The sequence below is a fragment of the Cupressus sempervirens genome, chromosome 10 (genome assembly GCF_028749045.1).
Source record: "Cupressus sempervirens isolate cs-2001-9-10 chromosome 10, ASM2874904v1, whole genome shotgun sequence".
NCBI lineage: Eukaryota > Viridiplantae > Streptophyta > Pinopsida > Cupressales > Cupressaceae > Cupressus > Cupressus sempervirens.
Genome location: NC_143127.1, coordinates 854,227,485 through 854,244,659, shown reverse-complemented (window position 1 = coordinate 854,244,659; position 17,175 = coordinate 854,227,485).

Sequence of the window (17,175 nt, the reverse complement as noted above, 5' to 3'; positions counted from 1 at the left end):
TTGCTCATTTATGTGTAAACCTTAATAATAAGAACAACAAAAGACACTCAAGGAATAACTAAAAAATTATGTATAGGACATAACATTATAAAACTTTTCAAACTCTCAACCTAGTAGTGCCTACATACGCTACTAGAAGCCTTTGATAGTGTCCAATTTTGAGAGTTGTTTGGTTTCACTTAGTGAACATTTCTTTACTTTGGCACATCAGTGCCATAATGAGATATGTATATTAACAACAAACATTCTTGGGCTATGTGCTATTATTATTATTATTTCTTGTCTTTTTATAAGTTTGAAAGAGCAATTGATGTTTATTTGTTTCATTAATGCCTCTCAATCAAGAATCAAATAAATGTATATGCACTTTCTCTACTAGAAGCCTTTGATAGTGCATAAATGATTTCATGTTGTTGCATTGAAAATTTTGCAGTTAGCTTTTATGTACATGGAGTGAAATTTTTTTGGCTTTATAAAGATTGAACTATTTGGTAAGGAGCATAGCCAAACATTTTTTATGGTTGATTTATTTCTTCATTGAAGCTTGACCCCTTGGAGGCAAATTAAAGGTTTTAACTGGAAATTGTATTTGACTTCACAATGATATACACCTAAGTCATGAAATGTAGTTAAAATATTTCTATTAAGTTATGATTAATTTAATATGTCATTATAGCATGATTAGCAGTTCGTTGTCATGCATTGTAAAGTGGAATTTGATTTTTTCATTATGTTTGTTATTTTTAGGTCATTTTTTGATTAAGAAAATATTTTGAGAAGATTCAAATCATTTTACAAGTGAAGAGATTTAGCAATAATAATAACAAGACAACACACTAGCCAAAGAACAACATAGGAATTGATTAAAGACAAAACACTACCAAATCTTCCAAACTACCAAGCTAGAATCATGGTGATTTTTATAAACATTGAATGATTTTTGTTTAGCCACAATACAATTTTCTTACTCATTAGGTATTGAAGATATTGCATGTCACTTTTTCATTATTTTTTATTTTAATATTCTTTTTTCATAATGTACAAAAGTTGGAGTTTTGTATATATGTATTACGTACGATATATAGACAAGAACCATTTTTTTTTAAATTTTATTGTTTCTTAGTTCCTTATTATGGTATTATAACTCTAATAGATTGGGCTGTGAAGAGATTTTGGTTGTGGGCTAGGATTTGAAAACAATGTATAGATGTTTATAGAAGCTTGGAGAGTAATGGGTTGTGGTTTGTGAGCAATGTGATAAAATGGGTTGTATGTGTTATTTTTGGTGCCATCGGAAAAAATAATATTTCGTTTTAGTGAAATGTATGAACTTGGAAGGATCCGTTGAGCATTTTGTGAATATTAGGGGCATGTGGAAACAACAGGTAATAAAAGTTTGGTTTAAATCTTTAGAAGAAGAAAATGGAAGTCCAAAAAAATGGTACTCTATTGAATTTTTAATACTTATGATTTCATGGTGTTACAAATAAAATTATATGCTTTTGTTTTTTTTACTTGGAGAGAAAATATTTTACCTTTATTAGGTTTGACAATTTTGTAAGGAACAACGTCAAACACTTTGTGTGGCCAACTCCTTTCTTCTTTGGAGCTCATGTTCTTTAATGTGACTATAAAAGTTTTTCAATTTAAAGTGTATGAGCAGTCATGATGATATATGTCTAAGTTATGGAATGTACTCAAATATTTATAATAATTTTAATGTATCATTGTAATATGGCATGATATAAAGATCATTGTTATGAATTGCACTATGGAATTAGATGTTATTCAAAATGAAAATATTAAGTTGAATTAGTCATAAAGTTGAAATAAAACTTGAAATTATATTTTTGTTTATCATTTGAATGCTATGAGTAGAGAGAAAAAATGGTTTAATGTTTTGTAGTCAACATTATGTTAAGACTTAAAAAATAATGTCTATTCTAACTAACTATATGCCTATTGGGATATTGTTGGGATATTGTTAGAGAATCTTTTTAGGAATTATTTTTCGTTATGTTTAGCACTAATGTTTCTTCACTGATGCCAACATATATGTGTTAGTCCTAAGGGATCATACTACTTAGAGGGGGTAAATCAGTAATCATCCAAATAAATAAATAAAACCTTTTAAACCTTTAACCAATAAACAAGTTAACAAAAATACATAAAGACATTCATCACATGAAAACATCCACAAAGTTGACATAAAGATTTTGCAATTGTAAAAAATGAACTTGGACCAAAACTATGGTGGGGATTAGTACCCACAAATTGTACACTCTTTTGAAATATGTCTTATTATGAGCTTAACCCTGTTAGGTTTTACAAATACATTTTTTAGGTGCCACCCTATTAGGGGATTTACCCCTAGTGTTATTAGGAGTTTTACCCTATTAGGGGTAGCCTTGTTAAAATAATTTGAACACTAGTTAAAGTGCCACTCTATTAAAGGATTTACAACGATGGACTTGTTAGGATCCACTAGGTTAAGGGATTTCATTACTATAACTATTAGGGAACAACATAAAGAATGATCTATGTAACAACACTACCTCTACCTAATCAAATCCACTAAAGCTCAAACTCACTTCTCAATGCTCCTAACTTCTTCTTGGTTGACTTGCACCTTGCACTTCTTAAGCATACTTGCTCAACTATGATCAACAACATCAAACTATTCATCCTTCACCTATATATGTCAATTTTCCAATTCCTTTACCTTAATCAAACCGTATACATGTTAATAATATGAAATTTAAATATCCAACCTCTATAAGATAATATATTTTTCCCTACAACACATTTACATGATCACATCAACTAATTGATAGAAGTATATGCTAGAGGTTAAAAATATTTTGACCAACCACTTCCTTCCTCTAAAATCTTGTCCTTATGTTGTCATCAAACAATGTGATGTTAAATCATCACCTTTAGATATTTGTCTACATCATTGGATCAATACTGACTCATCGAACATCACTGAAACCTTGTCACTAGTCACCAATCATCATCTAATTGATTGTTACGTAAGAACTCATTCTTCTTTAACCTTCTCATCTAACATGTCATTGCTTCACCAATCACCTTTCCAGCCTAGAAATAATTAACCTATAATAAACTAATCAAACTATGTACCTACGATTGTCGCTAACTTTTCTAATAGTTTCATTGTGATTCACTGATAATCTTACTTTTCACTCCATAGTGGTCACCATATACACTTCAAGAGACATGCGTAATTATCTCTTGATGATCACACCCAGTATACCTTACTACAACACTCTATTCATCATAATTATGATTGAAAAGGTACTAGGAATACTAGGTCAATAGTTGACATTAATGCCAACATAATAAATGATCATTATGAAATCAAATATCTATCTTGACATCACTAACATCACTAGCCATCATACCATTTGTTATATCAATTTTGCCAACAATATCATCCTTTAGCATTAATGAAAATGCCTACTATACTTTGTGATCCTCAATGTGTTATGCTCAACCCGTTCAACAATAGTCAATGTCAAAAACAAAATGTTTCCACTTCTATCTTTCATGACTTCTTTAGATGCTCCCCCTTACATTGAACTTCTCTTCTCTCACATACATTCTCCACCCTTTTTCACATTATTTTGCAATTCCTCTCACAAGATATCTCCTAGAAGGTGTTTTTGTAGACCCTCTTACCAATTATTATTTACAATTTTTTATAATCCTCATAGGGTATAAACTTTCCTAAAAGAATATGTTCTTAGAACAACCAATTGTAGTCTCTAATAGGGAAACTTTTATGTGCATTAAAAGGATATTGGGTATATTACTCACACTATGGGTTGCATCCTCTCACTGAGTTTTCCACACACAAAATTCATGTGTTATGGATTAATGAATTCTTGTGTGAACTTACATGGTTTGTAAGAATATTGCTAGCAAGAAAGTGTTGATCAAATGTATATTGTCTTTGATGTTACATAAAATGTCATATCTTTACCAATCAGTGTATGCCAAGCTCACTCAGGCAATGAAGACAATTTCTTGTATCTGCCAAGCATTCTAGTGTTTGCCAAGTTTAGAAGATAGTGTATTTCGAGTTCACTTAGGCGTCAGAGAGAAGTTAGTAGAAGTTGAGTGTTAAGCGAGCTCACTCGATTAACAAAAGAAATTTGGATGGAACCAGTTCTAACTTATCTCACTTAGTTACTAAAGGAAGTTTGCAAAGATGCAGTGTTAATTGAGTTCACTTGGTTAACACAAAAAAATGATTTTTTGAGTTAGTGTCTACTGAGAAGGGTCAACTAACAAAGGATGTTCTTGTTTTTGTATATTGAGTTTAATGGATTGGTTTGTTGGTTCTAGCCGACTGATGAGATAAATATTAATTATTCTAAGATGTATTCAAGCTAACTTGATAATGTTTATGATATAAGCATAAGGTCAAATTGAGGATTGAATGTGTGTAAGTGGATGGAAGAATAAGAGATTCTTAGAGGAAGCAAATTAGAAAGATAAGTAGAATATCCTTGAGGAGCTACAAAGATACATTTGATCAGGAAGGATCAAGTATTCAATCCAAAATTGAGATTTGAAATCAACAATATAGTTGCATAAAAAATTAGGTCATATCATTGTTACTCTCTAACCATTGTAGCAGTGTATCAAATCTAGGGTAAACTTTAAGAAAATTGCCTCCAAAAAAGATATAAAATATTGGTGAATCTTCCATTATTTAAAAAAAAAAAAAATTACTTCTATTGGCAAATCTCTTAATTTTTATTCTAAATATGATTAATAGTGGTGATTATTTTTGAATCATAATTTTTTTGTATAAAATATGAATTTCAATAATAATCAGAAGCTCATTAATCACCATGAAATATTACAAATCAAAATTGAATATTTTTTTACCATGTGGAATATTATGAGGATCGTTACATATACTTGAAATCAATAGCGAAAACTAAATATTGGTGATATATCCCTAAAGTAACTAATAATTATGATAATTATTGGTTAGTTCAATTTAGGTGACTCAAATCTAATCAAGTGACGAATATTGTGGAGAATATTTGAGTTTAAAATTTTCAATAAAATAAATTATTGAGCAATTTTAAATATTCTAGAATTAAATTTTATAAAACTATGGCGATTTAGGTTGTATCAAATCTTAAATTATTAGCAAAAAAAAAAATCTAAAATTAGCCAATTTGTGAATATTAGCCACTAAAAAATACCTTGATCAAATCTCTTAACAGAGTTGGCTTAACAACTATTTGTAAATCCTCTAACAAGGTGTCATTTCTAGATTGAAATTTCTAAAGACCTCTAACAAGGTCACTCCTAATAGGGTGATTAAATCCTCTAACAAGATCACACCTAACAGTGTGTTTTGTAACCTTTAACAAGGTTGGCTCCTAACAAGACTCACTTTAGAAGAGTGAAAATCAGTAACTAGTTGCAATTGGTCGTTTCCCCAAATTGGGTTTCCACATTAAATATTGGTGCCACTTATGTTCATGTTATTTCTTTCATGTGTATGCAACTAAAGTACCAGTTTGTTAACCAAGAAACACCAGTTTCATTAGAGTTTATGTTATGTATTGGCATATAGGGAATCTGGGAAATATTTTTGTTGTAACTAATTTACCCCTCCCCTCTTAGTTACCCCTCTTATATTTCCCAACAATTGGTATCAGAGCTTTTGGTGCTTGTGGATAAGGTTTCAAGGACCTAAGCTAAAGATCAGGATGTATTACAAAAGAGAGATCCCCAAGTTGAATAGAGATAACATCAATGCATGGCAGGAACTTATGATGTTACATTTGGCAACCATCAGTGATTCAAGTTTGAAATATTTTAATGCTAAATATGTAGCACCTATTGGAACCATGATTGTTGAATAAATTAGAGAGAAGAAGAATCATAACATTATGATGATTAATATTGCCTCAACTCTCAACTTTGTCAGTTTGATGAAGTCAAAGACTGTGGTACTACATATGAGATGTGGATCAATTTGAAAGCCATTTATGGAGGAGATGATAATGTAAGAAGATCCAAAGTTGAAAGGCTCAAAGGATAATTTGATCAAATAAAGATGAGAGAAGATGAGAACATTGCAAAGTACATTGACAAAATTAAAGCCAATGTCTATGCAATCAAAGCCTCAGGATGAAAGATTGGAGATGAAATAGTGGTAAGTTTCTCAAAAAACTTCTTCCTATATATGCAATCAAAGTGTCATCAATTCAAGCGATGAGATTCAATCCAAATGATATAACATTGGATTTAGTAGTTAGAAAATAGACAACATTTGAGCTAGATAACTATGATAATTATGTTCCTAGTTCTAGCAATCTTGAGTCTACATTTGAAGCCAAGTTGTCACTCAAGAAGAAATCTAAAAGGTCTAAAGGAAAAAAATCTGAAAGTGAAGAGGAATACAATTCTCATAGTGATCTTGAAGCCATTGAAGCATTACTTGCAAGAAGGTATCCCAAAGGAAAAGGAAAGTACAAAGGTAAAATTCCTTTAATCTTCTTTTCTTGTAAAGAAGTTGGTCACATTGACACAAGGTGTCCAAATAGAGAAGAAAAAGATGGAAAGAAGAGAAGAAAATACAAAGGCAAGAAAGATTTCAAAATCTACAAAGACTACAAGGATAAAGGTAAGAAGTCTTGTTTTATGGCTAAAGATTCAGATAGTAGTGAAGATGATGAAATGGTCTATATTGTTGTAAAAGATTAACCTAATGATGAAGAAGATAAAATTGAACTTACCTCTCATGTTAGAAAAGTTGATGTTGGAATTCTTTTAGAACAACAGAGGGGGGTGGGGGTGGGTGGGGTTTGGGGGGTGAATTAGTTATTCAAGGTCTAGATGTACCAATAAAACTTTTCACAATTGAGTGAACCCATAAAACATTCTTATCCATGCATGCATTCATTGTGTATTAACTAAAAATTATATGTAATTGTCAAATCAACTTGCAAAAATGTAAAGCATGAAACACAACACATCCATCAGCACATTTGACACAATGATTTGATGCAAAAACCTAATTTGGAAAAAACCACCAATAACATGCTACTCCTTTTTCACTCTTCTAAAGTGATGACCTATTAAAAGCCAACCCTATTAAAGGTTACAATAAGCACTATTAAATGTGACCCAGTTAAGGGATTTTAGTCACGTTGCTAAAAGTGAGCCTTGTTAGATGACTTTAGGCCATTCACTTGGAATTCTACCCCATTAAAGGATTTTCCAATGACTGTTAAGTCAACCTTACTCCAAAGGATTTACCCTAGACTAATAAAATTGTTAGAAAGTAATAGTAGAGCTTTGATTTGATACAACTTACAACCTTACTTGCAAATTATAGATCTTTTTTTAGTCCTCAACTCTGCTTGGCTTCCATTCTTTGTAGCTCTGACAACTTGTTCACCCTTCAAGCATTCATTTTCTTAAGCCTTCTTGCTTAATATGCCATTGCAAACTTCTTCACTTGGGTCACTTGATGAAGCAAAACCCCTTTGCTTCTCCTTATCAATTTTTTGCATCAAACTCTCTAACTCTTTTGCTTCATGACCAGACATTCATATATACAAGAAATTAGAACATTTTCCCACTCATTATCCATCATCAAAATTAGGATTTTCAATGGATTAGGTAGGATACAATGTATCTACCCCATATCTTGTCTTATCTAGAAACTTCTCTTAGAATCCATTTAAATTTTCCTCCAAAAAAATTTAAATAAGATTCTATACCACCAACTCATCAATCTTATCTTCCTCCTGACTCACAAGTTCCAAGAAAACAAACTTGTCAAATTTTCTTTGGCAAATCTTTGATCTTTGTCATAATGTAGCAGCTCGACATTATCAATCTTCTGATGCTTAACACATACTATGTTACTTGACATCAACTATAAAATCACTCAGCATCAACTGGATTTTATTGATGCTCAACATCAACTAAAAAGGTACTTGGCATCTACTAACCTACTCAGAATCCATTAGAATTTGCTTTCACTTAGCTCCAATTGACTTTTTGCTCGGCTTAAACTAACTTTGCTTGACACGTACTATCCACTTGGTCAAGCTTGGAAAATAAACTTTGTCTAACTTTATTCTTCTGAACTTTCTAAGTGTAGCCTTCCATTTTGTAACCTCAAATAGATCATCAATACATTATGTTATCACTATCTTAACTGATTCTTGTACTTCATTACATAATCATAACTCAACCTTTCCTCTAGGCACTTTTGTTACATCTTGTTGATCAAATCCTCCTCATCAATCAACTAAGTGATAGTACTTGAAACATATAAGCAATTGTCTTACCAGCAAATAGCAGGTTTGACATCAGTGAAAAAACAATGATTGAAACACATAGTCTTCTTCAGTAATATTTCTAATCAAATGATCTTTTCAATTAGATATCAACAATCTCCATCTTTGGCATTGATGGAAAACCAAATTGATCAAACAAGTCAAACAAATGATGAACATCTTATTCCAGCAAGTTGACTAGGTTAAAACAGTAAGACAATACCAAAAAGAAAACTTGTATTTGAAATTTATCCCTCTTTCAACAACTTTCATCTATTGATTAGGTTACAAAATATAACTCCCCCTGAGTTCCTTCTATATCTTTTCTCTTTCATATAAAATTCATCAGTAGAATATCTACCTCTTTTATTCTGATCCTTCCTCTGATTACTTTCTACTTTCTCCCTCTTTCTTTCTTTTGATCTTTTGATCTTTTGATCTTCTAATGATGTACTTTATCCATTATTCCTCTTGCACTTGATTAGTTTAATGTACTTTCTGCCTCTTGGCAACAATGCCAAAGACATATAGTCAAAACTTGGCATCTTTGATATATGTAGATATAGACTTTTACAGGTACTTTAATTTCTCTCTCTATCACCTTTCTTGTGACTGATTTGTAGTTCCAATTCTGTGATTACTTTAGGAAATTCCTAAAGTAAGATCTACTGCATCAATTTGTATTAAATGAGTGTCATCTTGTTTAATGGAGGGTACTCCCTCAATCTTTTACATAGCCTTTGATAGGGGTATCACCCCTAGTTTACTTCTTAGATACTCATAAGCATCCTTAGGTAATGCTTTCGTGAAGATATCAACAATTTGCTCCTTTGTGCTAATATATTCCATCTTCACCTCTTTATCTTGAACCAATTCTCTTACATAATGATACTTGATTGCAATGTGTTTTGTCTTTGTATGCATCATAGGATTCTTTGATATATTGATAGCACTTGTATTATCACAATAAAGTGTCACTAGTTCTGTGATTTCTTCCTTCATTCCCTTAAGTGGCTATTTGATCCATACAATGCTTGTGCAGTTAATAGCAGCAACAACATACTCTACTTCAACAATAGATTGAGAAATACAACACTGCTTCTTGCTAGTCCATGTAACAAGTCTTTTGCCTAAGAAGAATGCTCCTCCACTGGTGCTCCTTCTATCATCAATATTTTCAACCCAATTAGCATCAGTGTAGGCTCTCAGTTCAAAATTTTCATTCTTCTTATAGTATGAACCAAACTCTTATGTTTCTTTCGAGTATCTCATTATCCTTTTCATAGCCATCAAGTGATTCTCTCTAGGATTAGTAGAGAATCTTGCAACTATCCACATAGCTAATGCAATATCGGGTCTACTGTGTACTACATATTGCAATTTTCCAATCATGGATCTATATAATGTTTGATTTACCTCAGCTGAATCATCATTCTTTGATAGCTTGAGTGTTGTCACCATAGGTGTACTTACTAGTTTGGAATCCTCTAGTCCAAATGTCTTCAATATTTCTTTGACATATTTTGACTGAGTGATATATATTCCATATTTCATCTGATATACTTGTAGTCCCACAAAGAATTTGATCTCACTAAACATTGACATTTCAAGTTCTTGCTTTATCTAATTTGCAAAATCCTTACACAAAGCATCTTGACCTCCATATATGATATTATCAACAAATATTTCAGATAATAGTATACCTTTGTCCTTATCTATCTTCATGTACAAATTATTGGTATCATTTGTCCTTTTAAATCTAATCTTCACAAGATAAGTATGAAGTCTCTCATACCATGCTCTTGGTGCTTGTTTCAATCCATATAGGGCTTTGTGTAGTCTACATACCATGTTCTTATTATTTTTATCAACAAAACCTTTTGGTTGTTCTAGTAGACTTCTTCTTCTAATATGCCATTCAGAAATGTAGACTTGACATCCATCTAATAAACTTTGAAACCTTTGAATGTAGCATAAGCAAGAAAAATTCTTACTCCTTCCATTATTGCAACAAGGGAAAATATCTCACCATAGTCAATTCCTTCTTCTTGTGCATACCCTTTGAAAACTATTCTTGCTTTGTTTCTTGTCACTTCATCACTCTCATCTAGCTTGTTTCTGAATACCCATTTGGTGTCAGTCACATTCTTGTCTTCTAGTCTTGGTACTAGACACCATGTCTTGTTCTTCTCTATCCACTAAATTTATTCTTCCATAGCCTTGTACTAGTCATCATCTTCCAATGCATCTTTCAGTGTCTTAGGTTCCTTCATGCTTAAGAAACATGATTCACTTCTCAATCTATTTCTTGTCATTAGCCTTGCATCTTTGTCTCTAATGATTTAATCTATAGGATGATATCTTTTGACATATTTGGATAGTCTAGGCTCAGTTCTTGTAACTACATTTTGTCTCTCAGCTTCAGTGTCACTATGTACATCTCTGTCATGTTTTAGCATCTCTATCATGTGTGCTAATCTCAAAATTAGAATGTGCATTTTTCTCATTCTACAACTCAGCATCTGAATGCAACTCTCCATTCATAGGTTCTCACTTGATAGTTATTGAGACTTGATGTTGGTTTACAACTTGATTTCTAGCATCTTCTTTAGTAGGCATTCCTTCATAGTAATTCACAAATGATTTGTATTATTTTAGGTCCTTTGTAGGTTCAGCCTCATGTACTTCTATAAACTCATCAAAATTCACATTTGAACTTTCCATAATTTTGTTAGTGTTAGTAATTAAACACTTGTAAGCTTTACTTCTTGTGGAGTAACTAAGGAACATACCTTCTTCACTTTTTGCATCAAACTTTCCACTTCTAACTATTGAAAATATAGAAGTGGGGGGCAGGGGGAGGGGTTGAATTAGTTACCACTAAAATAAATCCCATATCCCTTAGATGTCAACAATAAAATTGTGACTGAAAAAATTGATTACTGTTGTTACTCAATAAACACATAGAAAATGTTGTCACTCGGTAAATGCAGAGTGTGAATTACTTTTAGCAGATATTAAAACATTATCAATAATTAACTTGCAAGCATAAGAGAAATAACATGAGCACATGGGACACCGGGATTTAATGTGGAAACCCAATTTGGGAAAAACCACCATTTTTCATTCTTCTGAAGTGAGCCCTGTTAGGAGCCAACCCTATTAAAGGTTACAAAACACACTGTTAGGTGTGACCCTATTAGAGGATTTAATCACCCTCTTAGGAGCGGCCTTGCAAGAGGTCTTAAAAAAATTCAATAGAATTGCCACCTTGTTAGAGGATTTACAACTGGCTGTTAAATCAACTTTGTTAAGAGATTTTAGATTATTGCTACAATGGTTAGAGAGTAACAACAAAATGACCTAATTGTGATGCAACTGAATTGCTAAATCTATATATCTTTTCTACTTAAACTTGATCCTTTCTAATCAAATATTACTTTTCTGCTATACTAGGATACCTATTGATCCCTCAAGTTCACTCCCTCTCCTTTTTCTTTCAATTCAATCAATACTTGCACAAACTAGAAATCTCAACTAGACCTTTTATCTATACCTTCTAGATTGTCATGTTAGCCCAAATTCAAATTACAATCACCAATATTCATCATCATAGTCTGCTAGAATCAATACATAAAGTAATTAAGCTTCATATGCCAAAATAAGAAAAATCCTTTGTAAGCCGACCTTGCTTGGTAAAAACTAACTTTGGAACAATTCTCTGTGTTAACCAACAGAATCTCGGTTAACACTATAAACTTGCAAAAATCCTTTGGTAACTGAGTAAACTTGGTAAATACTAACTATGTCCAACTTTCCCTTTGTTAACCAAGTGAACTCAGTTAACACTCTTTTCTGCTTGAATTCCTTCAACACCAAAATGAGCTTGGTAGACACTATTATCTATTTAGAGTAAACCTGTGAATGCTTGGTAGACAAAAAAAACTATCTTCATTGACCAAGTGAGCTTGGTAATCACTGCCTATCATTTGATATGACATTTTTGTAACATCAAAGACAAAACACAATTAATCAATTGCATCCAACAATCTCCCTCTTTAGCATTGCCAACAACACAACATGTAAGAGTATCCCTTTTGACAAAAAGTTTCTCCCTCTTTGATTTTACAAAAGAACTTCTTCTTTATGTTGTATTCTCCCTGTTCATACCTTCTTTTCAAACTTCTTCTACAAAATTTTAGAAAGATAAATATTTGACAATAAACTTCTCCCTCTTTGACAACACATGCCAAATTTGTATCAATGTACCTTGTGTACTAATTTATATGCAATATTCTCTTGACTATGTTGCATCAACTGATTGATCTTTAGCTTGGTTCTTTTTTATGCATCACTAAACTTTATTTAGTGAGCCTCAGATAGGGGAATGACCCCTACCTTACCTCTTAGACACAAGAATGCATCCTTGGGTAATGGCTTAGTGAATATGTCTATAATTTGTTCTTTTGGATGGACATATTCCAATCTGATTTCTTCATCCTACACCAATTCTCTGACAAATTGATATTTTATAGCAATGTGCATTGTTTTGGAATGCATCATTGGGTTCTTTGATATGTTAATTGCACTAGTGTTGTCACAATACATGACTATTGGCTCTTTGATTTCAACCTTCATTCCTTCTAGCAATTGATTGAAACAAACAATATTAGAACAATTTACTATTACTGCTACATACTCTACTTCTGTTGTGGATTGGGATGTGTAGTTTTGCTTCTTGCTTGTCCAAGATACCAGCCTTTTACCAAGAAATAAACCTACACCACTTGTGCTTTTTCTGTCATTTATATTTTCTACCTAATCAGTATCAGTAAATACCTTTAGGTCTAGGTTTCTTCCAAGTTCTTATGATAAACCATAGTCTTCAATATCTTTTAGATATCTCAAGATTCTTTTGATTGCCATCATATGATTTTCTCTAGGTTTAGCTGAGAATTTTACCACTATCCCAAGGCCTTGTGTGAATTACATACTATAATTTTCTAATCATTGTTCTATATAAGGTGTGATCTAATTCTTTGAAGTCATCATCTTTGGTAAGATTGAGTCCAATACACATAGTAGTGCCAACTGGTTTTGAATCTTCCATACCAAACTTTTTGAGTATCTCTTTTACATACTTGGATTGGGTGATATAGATACCATTTTTATTTTGTTGTAGACTTCTTCATCAAGAATTCCATTTAGGAATGTAGATTTAATATCCATTTGATATGCTTTGAATCCTCTATGAGTTGCATATGCAAGTAGAGTCCTAACACCTTCTAATCTTGCAATAGGTGTTGAATGAGTACCTTTCTTGACTTGCACATGGTTCAAGGTATATACAAAAATACTTACAACTTCTCTCCAATATTTTAGAGCATCGTTCTTCTCCATCATGACTGTTCTAGCACAATCCATTATAGACTTGTTTCTTCTTTCAACAATTCCATTTTGTGGAGGGGTCCTAGGTGCAGATGTCTATCTTTTGATTCCTCTATCATTATAGAACATTTCAAACTCATTTGAAGTGAATTCTCCTCCTCTGTCTAACCTCAAGCATTTTAGACTTTTACCTATTTCTTTTTCAACTCTTTCCAAGTACCACTTAAACATTTGAAAAGCATTAGATTTTTATTTTAAAAACATGACTGTCATCGTCCTAGAGTAATCATCAAAAAATAGCATTATGTACTTATCTCCTTTGTAGCTTTGCACTTTAATAGGTCCACACAAGTTAGTATGAAAAATTTCAAGTATTTTCTTAGAGGTATAAGCTTTACTTTTAAAGCTTGACTTTGTCATCTTGTCTAGCTGACATTGTTTTCATATTATATTATCTAGTTTCTTCAACTTAGGCAAACCTCTAACTCTTTTCATGTTATTGATACTAATTAGATTATCAAAATTAACATGACATAATCTCTTGTGCCAAAGCCATACATCATCAAATTTTGCAATAAGACAAGTAGTATCTTTTATATCCAGATAGAACAGATTACTTCTAGTTTGATCACCAATCAAGTTTCCATTTGTGTCATATATCTTGACAAATTTATTTTCAAACTCAAATTTGCATCCCAAATTATTCAATTGTGACACACTTAACAATTTATAATTCAATCCTTCATCATAATAAGCATTGCCACATGAAATTGTGTTTGTGAGTTTGATAGACCCTTTTCATTTTATCAAACATGGTGCATCATTACTAAACCTTACACTATTTCCATTATAACAAGTTAAGGTAATGAACTTACTTTTGTCTCTAGTCATGTGATGTGAGCATTCACTATCAATGATCCATTTTTCATTCTTGTTTACACAAGTCATAAGTGCAGTTGCCTCATCCTCATTAGATTCATCCTTCATTACAACATATACCACTTCATCATCATTTTCATTAGAGTCATGTTCATTAGCAATGTAGCATGAATTCTTGCCTTTGTCTCTATAGTCTCTTCAATCATCTTCTCTTCTAGTTTGTGCTTGTTTCCTTCTCCATAGTTCTTCTTCTATGTACATCTTGCAAAAATATGACAAACTTCATTGCAATTGAAAAAAATATGGGTAACTTACCTTTGAACTTGCCTTTTCCTCCATGAAATCTTCTTCCCAACAATGCTTCCAATTGTTCAATGTCTTCCTCATTTTTGTTACTGTCACTGGATGCATATTTATCTTTCTTTTCTTTTTCTTCTTCTGCTTTCCCTCCTTAGAATCCTTCAATAACAATTTTGCTTTGAAAGCTAATTCAATACTGTCTGGTTTGTAGTTGTCAAAATCAGATAGCTCAAAAGTAGTGAGTCTACCTACCAAATCTTCATGGGTTAGATCATTTCCTAGTATACATCTTAACTCTTGGATTGCAGAAACTCTAATGGCATAAACATGCAATAATTTCGTCAAGACTTTACTTAGCAGAGTATCATCATCTATTTTACTAGTAGCACATTTTATTGCACTAACAACTTCTTTTATCCTAGCAACATATTGAGCAATATTCTCACCTTCTTCCATTCTCATTTCATCAAACTTACCTCTGAGACTCTCTAATTTGGCTCTTTGAACATTTTTTTCTCCTCCATAGATGGTGTCTAGGGCATCCCACATCTTATTTTCACTATTAAGACCTTTAATATCATCAAATTTGACATAGCTTAGGGCAGAGGAAATCTCCAACATCGCATGATTGTGTTGTTTTTTTTTTCTTCATATCTTTAGTAGTTAGGGCTCATGTTGGATCAACGCACTCCACTAAAATGAAAGATTGTGCATGATCTCCAAGTCTTCCAAGGTGTAGCTTCATCAAAATTTACCATAGAGGAAAGTTATCTCTATTAAGCTTGGGTACTTCTCTTTTTGACATCTTGATCTTTGTGCTTCTAGTACCTTAAAACTAATCCTCTTAAGAAAATGGCTCTAATACCAATTATTGAAATTCTTTTAGAATAACTGAGAGGGGGGAGGGCTAAATCTATTATTCAAGGTCCAAATGAACCAATAAAACTTTTTACAATTCAATGAACACATAAAACATTCTTATCCATGCATGCATTCATTGTGTATCAACTAAAACTTATATGTTACTATCAAATCAACTTGCAAAAATGTAAAGCATGAAACACAACACATCCATTAGCACATTTGACATAATGATTTAATGTGGAAATCCAATTTGGGAAAAACCACCAGTAATATGCTACTCCTTTTTCACTCTTCTAAAGTGATGCCCTATTAAAGGCCAACCCTGTTAAAGGTTATAATGCACACTATTAAATGTGACTCAGTTAAGGGATTTCAGTCACCCTGCTAAAAGTGAGCCTTGTTAGAGGATTTTAGGCCATTCACTTGAAATGCCACCCTATTAAGGATTTTCCAATGACTGTTAAGTCAACCTTACTCCAAAGGATTTACCCTAGACTGGTACAATTGTTAGAAAGTAATAGTAGAGCTTTGATCTGATACAACTTACAACCTTACTTACAGATTACAAATCTCTATTCAATCCTCAAATTTTCTTGGCTTCCATTCTTTGCAGCTCTGACAGGTTGTTCACCCTTCAAGTATTCATTTTCTTAAGCCTTCTTGCTTAGTATGCCATTGTAGATTTCTTCACTTGGGTCACTTGATGAAGCAAAACCCCTTTCCTTCTTCTTATTAGATTTTCACATCAAACTCTCAAACTCTTTTACTTCATGACTAGACATTCCTATATACAGGAAATTAGAACATTTTCTCACTCATTATCCATCATCAAAATTAGGTTTTTTGATGGATTAGGTAGGATACAATTTATCTACCCTATATCTTGTCTTCTCTAGAAACTTCTCTTAGAATCCATTTGAATTCACCTCCAAAATGGTTTACATAAGATTTTGTGCCACCAACTCATCAATCTTATCTTCCTCCTGATTCATAAGTTCCAAGAAAACAAACTTCTCAGCTTTTATTTGGTGAATCTTTGATCTTTTTCATAATGTAGCAGCTCGACATTATAAATCTTCTAATGCTTGGCACATATTGCATTACTCGACATCAACTATAAAATTAGTCGGCATCAACTAAAAATTTACTAGGCATCTACTAACCTACTCAGCATTTACTAGAATTTTCTTTCACTCGACTCCAACTAATTTTTTCCTCGGCTTGAACTAACTTTACTCAGCACCTACTATCCACTTGGTCAAGCTTGGCAAATGAACTTTTTTTAATGTTATTCTTCTAAACTTTCTAAGTGTAGCCAACCATTTTGTAACCTCAAAATAGATCATCAATACATTATGTTATCACTATCTTAACTAATTCTTGTACTTCATTACATAATCAT